Source organism: Heptranchias perlo, chromosome 11, assembly GCF_035084215.1.
Source record: "Heptranchias perlo isolate sHepPer1 chromosome 11, sHepPer1.hap1, whole genome shotgun sequence".
NCBI classification, from domain to species: Eukaryota; Metazoa; Chordata; class Chondrichthyes; order Hexanchiformes; family Hexanchidae; genus Heptranchias; species Heptranchias perlo.
Window position 1 is genome coordinate 32,097,266 of NC_090335.1, and position 11,575 is coordinate 32,108,840.

The following is an 11,575-nucleotide window of genomic DNA, read 5'->3' on the forward strand; positions in this document are numbered from 1 at the left end:
CCAAGAACACTAAGCTCATTCCTATGAGATGCTGCTAGTATGTGGAAATACATGAAGAAGATACAGTGAAGAATGAGTCTCAGACAGGCTCAGTTACTTGACAACAGCACAACAGGAAAATGGTTAATGTGGTCCAGGCGAGTGAGAAATCCTTTTAAATAAGGCACTGACACATGGTCCATAGAGAAACCAACTAATTAATGAAACAGTCAGGAAACACTGGTATCAATCAAAAGGACTGAAATTAAAGTAAAGAGGGACACAGTAATTTGGATTTCCAAAATTCAGGGTTAGGTTCCCATCAGTTAACAATAAAATTAGGCGAAACAATATTTAGAAGATATCCGCACGATGGATACAAAATTACAAGATTATGAGGGGCCCAGATAGAGTAGACAGGGAGTACCTGTTTCCCCTAGCAGAGGGTTCAAGAACTCGAGGACGTAGATTTAAGCTGATTGGCTGGAACAAAATTAAAGGGATGTGTTACTAGACATGCTGTCACTGTGTGTCCACATAGTGTTGGACACAGCCTAGAAGCACAGTGTGGGTTTAATAATACTGGTACCAATCGGGATATTAACTGTACCATGGAGGCCCTAGAGGCGGATCTAAAACCCACTTAAGTGGTATATGCCGGAGAGGGCGAATACTGTGTTACAACTAATTTGAAAACGTTTAAATATGCCAATCTAACTTGTGATATTTTAAGTCCAGAATTCTACTCCATTTCTGAAGTCCTGGTTCGGATTGGACCCGAGGAACTGGTAGAGATACACCGGCATAACCTCACCACCTTACAAGTTTCTGAGAATGTCAGAAAGGACTTAAAAGAATATCAGGACACATTTGGGTATCTGACACCCCTGTTGCCTAAATACTTGAAAGCATTGCGAATGGAGATACGCCTCTCCCAGAAGGTTTATTATAACCTACAACAGGACAATAACAACATTAAGCATGACATTGACCAAATTAAAGTCACCACCTGGTGAAATGACCTCTGGAATTTGGGACTGAATATACAGATCCAACCTTGGATTAGATTAGTTTCATATGTATTAGTCGTAGTGCAGTTTGTTGTAATGTGCTTCTTGATTTTCATTGCATGTAATAAATGTAAGTAGAGGATGAAGGGTTTGGCAAAGATAGTAAAACAGAGCCTGGGTGAGAATGTCCCCATTGTCTCTGTGGTTTCAACTAAGAACACATCTTAATGGTACCGGGAGTAGCACCCGCTGGGGTAAGGTGCATGTAAAAGGGAAGACAATTATAGCTTGATAGGATTATCAGATGCTCTGCCTCTCTTCCACCCGGACTGGTGGCCAACACGAAGGGAACCTGGTTAAGATGAGGTACAGCATCTAACGGGATATTGTAGGGAGAATTTGGATTAAGGGATATAATGGGGAGGGCACCAATTCACAGGTGTAAAATGGTCTGAAAGGTACCATTCAGTCTAGTTAGGCTGGAAACAAAATATAAAGCACCATAGGATATTTGACTATGTTAGCCTTTTCAAACTAACATGAATAGGTTTAGCTGACCAAGGACATTCGCAGCTTACTTGAGAGATGTTTAGAAGGAGTCTGTTCCTGAGAACAGATAAGAGTACAAAGGCGTATTGATGAAACATGTCTGTGTTCTATTGGGACTTCTCTAGTTCAAGGGCTAGTCATATTCATTGTTGTAACTCTTATAGTTTATTGCTTACTTAAATGTTGCTGCGCTGCAGAACCTGCAGAACCAGTGAGCACCGTAATAATTGGTTATCATGAAATGATAAAAGGGGGGAATGAGAATCCCTACGTGGTCAGTTTTTAGTAAAATATTAAAATGCCTACGTGGCAAAGAAGCAGAATGCAAAATGGTTAGAAAGGGTTAATTAGTTAGTAACTGAGATTGATACAAGTGGCCTGGCCCTCCTGCTGGGCCATATGTTTGCTTAGTCAGCAGGCCTGCATTGTCTTATCAATGATAGGTCTTTGATGTGAGTCAAGGACTGGTCTGAATGTCTCCATGTTTATGGCAGATCAATATAGGTAACGAGCTTAGCCAAAGTTGAAAGACATTCCAGGTTGGGAGATAAGGAACAGAAGGAACAGGGAAGAACATTCCAAGTTGGAAAGTGAGGAAGTTATCCCCTTTGATGTCTAACAGCAGCATGATCAGCACATGGACGATTTATGATTGGTCGGAAATAATGTAACCTCGCATGGCAACCTATGCCCGGCTTATGATTGGTGTTGACCCTCGTTAAGTATGTTCCAACCCTATTGATTTGTATAAAAACGTGTGGATTTCTGTATGTTTTTGTTCTTGCTCTGCCAGCATAGAGGGACTCTATCAGGAGTCCAAATCAATGCTGCAGACTAAGAACCCTGCTATTAAAGTTGTGCTGAACTTTAAAATGTATTCGACTTCAGTTATTACTGAACCAGACTGAGGGGAAAGAATCCGGATCGTCATATGTACCCTCCAATAAGTTCAGAAACAACATGTTCTTCTCAGAATGTTGCTCCTCTGGCTTTAAAAAAAGTGTAACTTCTCTCTGCTGCCTCTTAGAATGCAAAGGTACTTGAGTCATTTTATCAAACTACAATGATTCTAAATGAAAATGATAGAATAATGCAATGTTTTGTCTTTCAATTTTGTTTCCCCTCATTTTGTATTTCAGTATTGTTTCCTTTCCTGAAGGCGGTTGTTTGTGCCCGGGGGCAGTACCACAGGTGCCAGCAGCTTTTCCAGTAACTTTCCCAATTAATCACTGTTCACACATCATGCGAGAAAGCAGGGGGTGGCAGGCTATTGATGGTGGACATATCACAGCCGAGCTTCATCCTGCCCTTACCCATTGTTTACAAATACACTCTTTCCAGCAGAATCATTAGATAGTGTGCAGAAGTGGCAACCCCAGCTGCGTTTATAAGAAATCATTGGCTTTCATGTAGTTAGTGAGTTTATAAATGGTGCTGGGAATTTTTTTTTTAAATAGACTCCATAGAAAATTCCAGCAAGCTGCTTTTTTAAAAAAAAAGGTTGCAACTGCACAGAATCAGGAAATTTTTGCATTCCATTGAATACTCCTCTCTAATTTTAGCCATATTACTTCACCTCCCATGTACTATTGGACTATAACTCCTGTGAGTCATTTTCACCTGATATAAAACAATAAATCAACTGAACCAGACTGGAAAGAAAATGTTGGAATTCAATAAAACTCTCCAATGATTTAACTTTAAAAGGCATCTTCACGTCTTTCCCTTTGAATAGTTTGACGAGATTGTTAACAGTATTCTGACACCAGTACATGCCCAGGTACCAGCTGCTATTGAAATATTGAAACTAATACTGGGAACAGTTTGGCTCTGTCTAGGATTGCAAGAAGATTATGTCAAAAAAAAATGCAACATTTTGACCATCCCTAATGGCCTTAGCAGTATTAGACGTCCTTCAGGTAGGGACTCCTCTGATCCCACCTGAAAAGAAACTGCTGAAACTTCCCTGGTGACAGCCAGCAGGAGGCAACTCTGGATTATACTCTAGTAGCAATATTCCAAATGAAGCATAAAACTAGATGTAAATATTTCTCTGAGGGGGGAGTTAGGAAGGCTACTCAAATCAGAATCCAAGAAAGTATCTTGAGACAAATTAGGCTTAGTGTTACTAAACAGCGAAGGAAGACATGATGGTCAAAACGTGGTCAAAAAGTTGGGAGTATCTTCCTCTGAGACGTACATATGAAAATCCACCCAAAGGTGGCTCAAGAATTTTCAGAATTTGAGGGGGTCCACAAATAGATCTGCCACAACCTAGCTCTACAATGTCACTCCTCTGACTCGTCTTCTGTGCCTACTTCCCTTCGATCCACCATTGGTGTCACAACTTTCAGCTGTCTTGGTCCTGTTCTATGTAACTCCCTCCTAATTTTTTTCTACCTCAGTACCTCTTTTTTTTTCACCTTCAAAAATCTCATCAAAACCCATCTCTTTGTCCTAGCTTTCGACCACTTCACATAATCTATTCCTTCCTGGCTCCACATACATTTTTATTGCACCTATTTGAGAGGCGCCTTGGAATGTTTTTGTGTTAAAGGCAAAATGTGAATGCAAATTATTGTTATCGTCGCTTGACTCCCGGGGCAATCACCGGCTCATATGTTTCTGCTGTATGACAGGAGCCCTGTCCGTCTGAAGGCCTGGACAGTTTTTCCTTTTCCTCATGATATGTATGTATGTCCCCTAATCTCAGGATGGAATGACAGGTGAAATAGCATTCTAATTTAGGGATATTCTAACTTATCTCCTCCCCCAATTCCAAATGGCATGCTTCTCCTTCCTTCTCCCCAGTTGAAGCTAGTACTCTTCTCCCCTTCTCCTTCAGTTCAACATGACACTCTTCTCACCCTGCTCACTTAGTTCAAGCTGGCACTGTTGTTCTCCTTGCCCCTGAGAATCCCTACGTGGTCAGTTTTCAGTAAAATATTAAGATGCCTATGTGGCAAAGAAGCAGAATGCAAAATGGTTAGAAAGGGTTAATTAGTTAGTAACTGAGATTGGTACAGGTGGCCTGGCCTCCTGCTGGGCCATATGTTTGTGTAGTCAGCAGGTTTGCATGGTCTTATCAATGATAGGTCTTTGATGTGATTCAAGGACTGGTCTGAATGTCTCCATGTTTATGGCAGATCAATATAGGTAATGAGCTTAGCCAAAGTTGAAAGACATTCCAGGTTGGGAGATAAGGAACAGAAGGAACAGGGAAGAACATTCCAAGTTGGAAGGTGAGGAAGTATCCCCTTTGATGTCTAACAGCAACATGGTCAGCACATGATTATCTATGATTGGCTGGAAATAATGTAACCTCGCATGGCAACCTGTGCCCGGCTTATGATTGGTGTTGACTCTTGTGTTAATGATGTTCCAATCCCTATCGATCTGTATAAAGGTATGAGTTTTTGTCTTTGTCTTTGTCTCCTTATTCTGTTAGAATCGTTCGGATTCTCTCAGGAATCTGAATTGAAGCTACAGACTAAGACCCTGCTATTAAAGTTGTGTTGAACTTTAAAATGTATTCGACTTCAGTTTTTACTGAACCAGACTGAGGGGAACGAATCCGGATCGTCACCCCCACCTCCAATTTTATTTTGGCTCTTCTGTCCCCCTTTCCCTCCAATTTCACACTAACATGCCCCTGCTAGCATGCAGCTCCCATTCCTCCCTCTCAGCATCACTGCCAGTTCCTACCCCTGCTGCTGCCCCATTTGTGAGAATACCAAAGGCACATTGTGCAGTGGTGTTCAATCACCTGGAGCAATAGCAGGAGGTAGCAACCAGTAGCAATGCTGACAGGAAGAAAGAGCTGGGACACACTCCATGCCTGCTGGATGGATAGCCCAACCTTGCAGGCTGCTCTGTGCACAAATCAAGCCTACAGGTTTTGCCTATGGCTATAGTCCTTGAAAACACAGGAATAGGAGAGAAACAAATGGCTCTTGAGGCTACTGCAAGCAAAAGCCTGAGTTTCAACATTTGATGGATCTACTCCAATGAATCTATAGCTGAACTTCAATCAAGAATGAGGAAGACCATATTAAAGGTAGGTAGACTAGACATCTGAACAATCATCAAATTGATGCAATAGGTTATTCCTGTTACTCCAAGGACAGGAATCTGGCGCAGCATCTTCATTTTGGGCTTCACTCTGCAATAACATCAGTTTTCGATTGCTATTTTTGTAAATTGCTGAATTTTTGTAGGAAAATAAGTGGATCCAGTGCAAACCACAGCCAACCTACTGCTCTTTGCTTAGCAATTCCCTGATATGGCACTGTTTGCACCAGGGCTGGATAACACATGTATTATACTGACAAATGTTTAGCCTCGTCTGACTTGCATTTACTTATCAAAATCTTGCTAAAAATTGCACGTGCACTAGGTGGTGCTGTTGAATGCTCCTAAAAGTATAGTGTGGGCTATACAGCCTTATGGACCCAAATCAATACCAAAAATACTAATCTTATTCCCAAGTTCCTCATTCTGGCCTGATTTCATATAATACAATATGGGTTATAAATTATTTAAGTGATATGCCTGCAGTCCCTTCTTAACCTGTTTTACCAGATAGAGTTTTAAAGATGAACCTGTTTATGAACATGTTTGGAATTGTGTTATATTAACTTTGTATTAGAATAATAAAAATTGGTTGCATGAACTGTCAGAAATTAGAGTTTAAATTCTATGTGATAATATGTAAGTGAATTAAGATGTTTGGTGCTGCTGGGTTGCATTATGAGGGATACCATAAATTGTCATTTAGAAAGGCTCAGGTTAATCAAGGACAATCAGCATGGATTTGTTATGGGAAGGTTGTGTCTGACTAACTTGATTGAAATTTTTGAGGTGGTAACAAGGAGGGTCGATGAGGGTAACGAGTTTGATGTAGTGTACATGGATTTTAACAAGGCTTTTGACAAGGTCCCACATGGCAGACTGGTCAAAAAAGTAAAAGCCCATGGAATCCAAGGGAAAGTGGTAAATTGGATCCAAAATTGGCTCAGTGGCAGGAAGCAAAGGGTAATGGTTGACTGGTGTTTTTGCGATTGGAAGGTTGTTTCCAGTGGGGTTCTGCCACGCTCAGTACTAGGTCCCTTGCTTTTTGTGGTATATATTAATGAATTGGACTTGAATGTGGGGGGGCTTGATCAAGAAGTTTGCAGATGATAAAAGAATTGGCCGTGTGGTTGATAGTGAGGAGGAAAACTGTAGACCGCAGGAAGATATCAATGGACTGGTCAGGTGGGCAGAAAAGTGACAAATTAAATTCAATCCAGAGAAGTGTGAGGTAATGCATTTGGGGAGGGCAAACAAGGCAACGGAGTACACAACAAATGGGAGGATACTGAGAGGTGTAGAGGAACAAAGGGACCTTGGAGTGCATGTCCACAGATCCCTGAAGGTAGCAGGACAGGTCGACAAAGGCATATGGAATACTTTCCTTCATTAGCCAAGGCATTGAATATAAGAGCAGGGAGGTTATGCTAGAACTGTATAAAACATTGGTTTGGTCACAGCTTGAGTACTGCATACAGTTCTGATCACCACTTTACAGAAAAAATGTGATTGCATGAGAGAGGGTACAGAGGAAATTTGAGAATGTTGCCAGGGCTGGAGAATTTTAGCAATGAGAAAACATTGGATAGGCTGGGGATGTTTTCTATGGAATAAAGGAGGCTGAGGGGAGATTTAATTGAGGTATATAAAATTATGATGGGACCAGATAGAGTGGATAGGGAGGACCTATTTCCCTTAGCAGAGGGGTCAGTGACCAGGGGGCATAGATTTAAAGTAATTGGTAGAAGGATTAGAGGGGAGCTGAGGAGAAATCTTTTCACCCGAAGGGTGGTGAGGGTCTGGAACTCACTGCCTGAAAGGGTGGTTTAGGCAGAAACCCTCAATTCATTTAAAAGATGCTTGGATGTGGACTTGAAGTGCCATAACCTACTTGGCTATGGATCAAGTGCTGGAAAGTGGGATTAAACTGGATAGCTCTTTTTTGGCCGGCACGGACGTGATGGGTCGAATGACCTCCTTCTGTGCCGTAACTTTCTATGATTATGATGGTCCATTCTCGGCAGGTTTATTTCTGTTTGAAAAGCACAAAAAGTAAATCATTGAACTAAACTGTAACCAACAATTATTCAGATTTTTTTTCTGCAGCTAAAAATGACTAATCAAAATTGAGTACTATTTTACAGCTAGAGATTTAAAAAACTGTATTTTGAATTATTTCATGTTTTGCAATTTAAAAAAAATGTAATGGGTGCACCATGTTAAACTACATAACTTGGAAACAGTAGCAAGAATCCTCCTCCATGATCTTGCCAAAAATGGGGCATGATCGTGGTGGAGAATGAGGAAAAATGCAGGTGGTGAGGCCGAACACCATTTCATCACCTGACCAGGATTTCCCTCCCCCAACCCCTGGCGGGACCTGTGCAGGTCTCTCCTACCCGTACATTCCGAGCAAACGGTGGAGGTGTGCGCTGGACCTGGTTCCCCAACAGATTTCCCTCCCAGCCACCTGCGTTATCGCCACTTCCTCGGGCCACGATGAGGAAGGTGAGAAGTGGCGGTAAGGCTCTGAGATGCCCCCGTGTAGCAACATCCTCTCCCTCCATTCTTCCCTCAGCACTTACCTGCTCATGGGCCTGTTCTCAGCAGAGGCCTTCAGTGGGACATTTGGTTGGAAATTTGGGGCAGTTCTCCCCTTTGAACAGCACTTCTGTCTCCTCTTGTGCTGCAGCAGTGTCCCCACTGCAGAACCGCTGGAATTATCTTCCCTTGCACTAGCGGGCTCTCTCTTGATGGTGGGAAACTTGCTGGGAGCCCGCTGTGCACACTTAATGGACCCCAACTCAGGAAAAGGGGCACATATCAATATGGTGGATAATCAGAAAAAGAACGTTTTTGTTTGGGGGTCAGTACAAATTGTTTTATGGGGTGTTTGTGCAATTCTGACCCTCAGTGACTTCAATAATTAGTGCTAATGCGATTTGTGATTTTAATGCAAATGGGACAGCAGTTTCTTGGCCCATTTCATTTCCCAGAACTAGATCAAACTTTTCTTGTTGGAAATTGTTCCTGAAATTGGCTCCTGTTACCCCTGTTTTACGCCTGTAAAATGGATGCGAGGTCCAATTTCTGCCTCCATATGTCAGTGTGGGTGTTGCATAATGATGCTGGAATCTCTTCCCTTTCTCCTTTTAAATGAGAGGTAACCAGGGTTTGGTTCTTTGAGAAATTTGGAACATTTTGTAATATGTGTGCAGAAATGGAGCAACTGATCTAGGCTGCCAGAAGCTGCCAATGGGATTGGTTCCGTAGACATCTTTTGCTGGAATAATTTACCTTGAGGTTTTTTTTTTAAAGTTAAGCAGATGGTTTCAAATCCACCTATATGCAGCCTGCAAGAGTCAATTTCTCAGCTTGGAACTGCATTTTCTTTGTTCAAGTAATTTTCAGTCAGGTAGACATAAAACATGGAAAGCCTAGCTCTGAACCCAGGGTCTTCTGTTATAAGGGCAGTGAAAAGGAAAATTGCCACTATGGGATTTAGTACAGAGGATTAGCCCTCTTTTGGGAGGGCTGGTCTGGGATTGTTAATGTAGGACTTTCCTATCTGAAATCTGTTCAAACATTTGGTGTCTGTGATTTTGTTCTTTCTCCCTTAGATGGATTGTATATCTTTGGTTGATGAGGGTGAATTGCAGCAGCCATAGCATCTGTTTAGAACTAATTCAATGCTTCTGCTTTCCCAATGAGGAGCTGCATTCACAGGAAGCGCAGGTTGGAGGTAAGACCACAGCATTAAAGCTCCGGTTCCTGATCTGCACTTGCTGTTGGGAGTGCTCAATTACCCCTTTCATTCCAGGAGTAAGTTTTTATTTTTTTGTTTTAACTTTTTAAGTCTCGTTAAGTTAGTGGTGCCCACTTCGGAGAAATCACCCTGAAATACAATAAGAATAAAAGAAATACCATCACAATTATTCATTAGAAGAAAAATTGCACTACACAGACATTCTTTTCATTCCTTGACTTACATAGAATTACATAGAATGCACAGCACAGAAAAAGGTTATTCGGCCCAACAGGTCCATGCTGGTGTTTATGCTCCACAAAAGCCTTCTCCCTCCCTCCCTACTTCATCTGACTCTGTCAGTATATCCCTCTATTCCTTTCTCCCTCATGTGTTTATCTAGCTTCCCTTTAAATGCATCTATGCTAGTCATCTCAACTACTCCTTGTGGTAGCAAGTTCCACATTCTAACTACTCTCTGGGTAAACAAGTTTCTCCTGAATTCCCTATTGGATTTATCAGTGACTATCTTATATTTATGACCTCTAGTTCTGGTCTCCCCTACAAGTGGAAACATCTTCTCTACGCCTACCCTATCAAACTCTTTCATCTATCGGGTAACCCCTTTCTCTTCTCTTTTTTCTAGAGAAAGGAGCCCACGCCTGTTCAATCTTTCCTGATAGGTATAACCTCTCAGTTCTGGTATCATCCTAGTAAATCTTTTTTGCAACTTCTCCAGTGCCTCTATATCCTTTTTATAATATGGGGACCAGAACTGTTCATAGTACTCCTAGTGTGATCTAACCAAGGTTCTATACAAGTTTAATATAACTGCTCTGCTTTTCAATTCTATCCCTCTAGAAATGAACCCCAGTGCTTGGTTTGCTTTTTTTTATGGCCTTATTAACCTGCGTTGCTACTTTTAGTGATTTGTGTTTCTGTACCCCCAGATCCCTCTGTTCCTTTACCCCATTTAGACTCTTATTTTCCAATGAGTCTGTGGCCTCCTTGTTCCTACCAAAATATACCACCTCACATTTATCTATATTGAAATTCATTTGCCAATTACACACCCATTCTGCAAGTTCATTAATGTCTTCCTGTATTTTGTCGCAGTATTAATTATACCCCCCAATTTGGTGGTGTCTGCAAATTTTGAAATTGTACTTCCGATTCCCGAGTCCAAATCATTTATGTAAATGATGAACAATTGTGGTCCCAGCACCGATCTTTGTGGAACACCACTCCCCACCTTTTGCCAGCCTGAGTAAGCAGACTTAATTTCTGCTTTCAATTTGTCAAGACTCAGCTCCCTTACCAATGTTGGAGAAAGAGCAGTGTGAAGCAAGATGAGGTGAAATTTGAGTTATATAACTGCTATGAAATTAAACTGTTCTTGACCGCAGAAATACAAACAATCCAATTCATATCATCACTGATGCATCATTCTCGCAAAGCTCTCCCCTCATCTTCTGAAGGCAGTGATTTTTGCTGGGGTTCAGGTGTCAACAGTCCTTCAGCATCTTGACCATGCAGCTGTTGTCTATGTGTTAGAATTGGCAGGCTACTTTACTGTGGAGTTGCATCAAGAGCAGGAAAACTGGTTGATTTTCTATCCCGGTGGAACTAATTGCCTAATTGTGACTATTATTGGTATAACGGGGGCATTTTTAACCCTGCCCGCCTGACAGAAACCAGGTCGGCAGTTAAAATCGCCTGTGGCTTACCTGCCGAGGCCCGCTCTCTTCCCGCAGGTTCCGAATTTTAACCTGCGCTTCTGAGCAGGCAGGAAAGACAACCGATTATGTCATTAAGGCCCGACTGCTATTTTAACCAGAGGATTGCGTGGGGAAGCCACAGAAGCTTTCCTGTCAGGCCAACCTAGCAGGAAGAGGAGTTGGGACCAGAAGAGGTGAAAAAAGAAAAGTGGTCTTACTTTTTTTGATTTTTCTTTTGGGGCCAGGGGGATTAGGGGTGCTTCTTCGGGACCCATGAGAAAAATTTAGGCTCCCCCCGCTTGATTGTGAGGCCCTCCCAAACCGCCTCCTGGTGACTTACCTGCGTGCTGGCGACCGTTCCTTCCATCCCTGGTGATGGCCTCCTGCCGCCTAACATTCCACTCCCACCCGCCGGCCTCCTGCCACTTCCCACCAGTTTCGGGCAGGAACCTGACTGAGCCTATGCAGAAGAGACTGGGAATTAGAATCTCCCGGGCCTCACG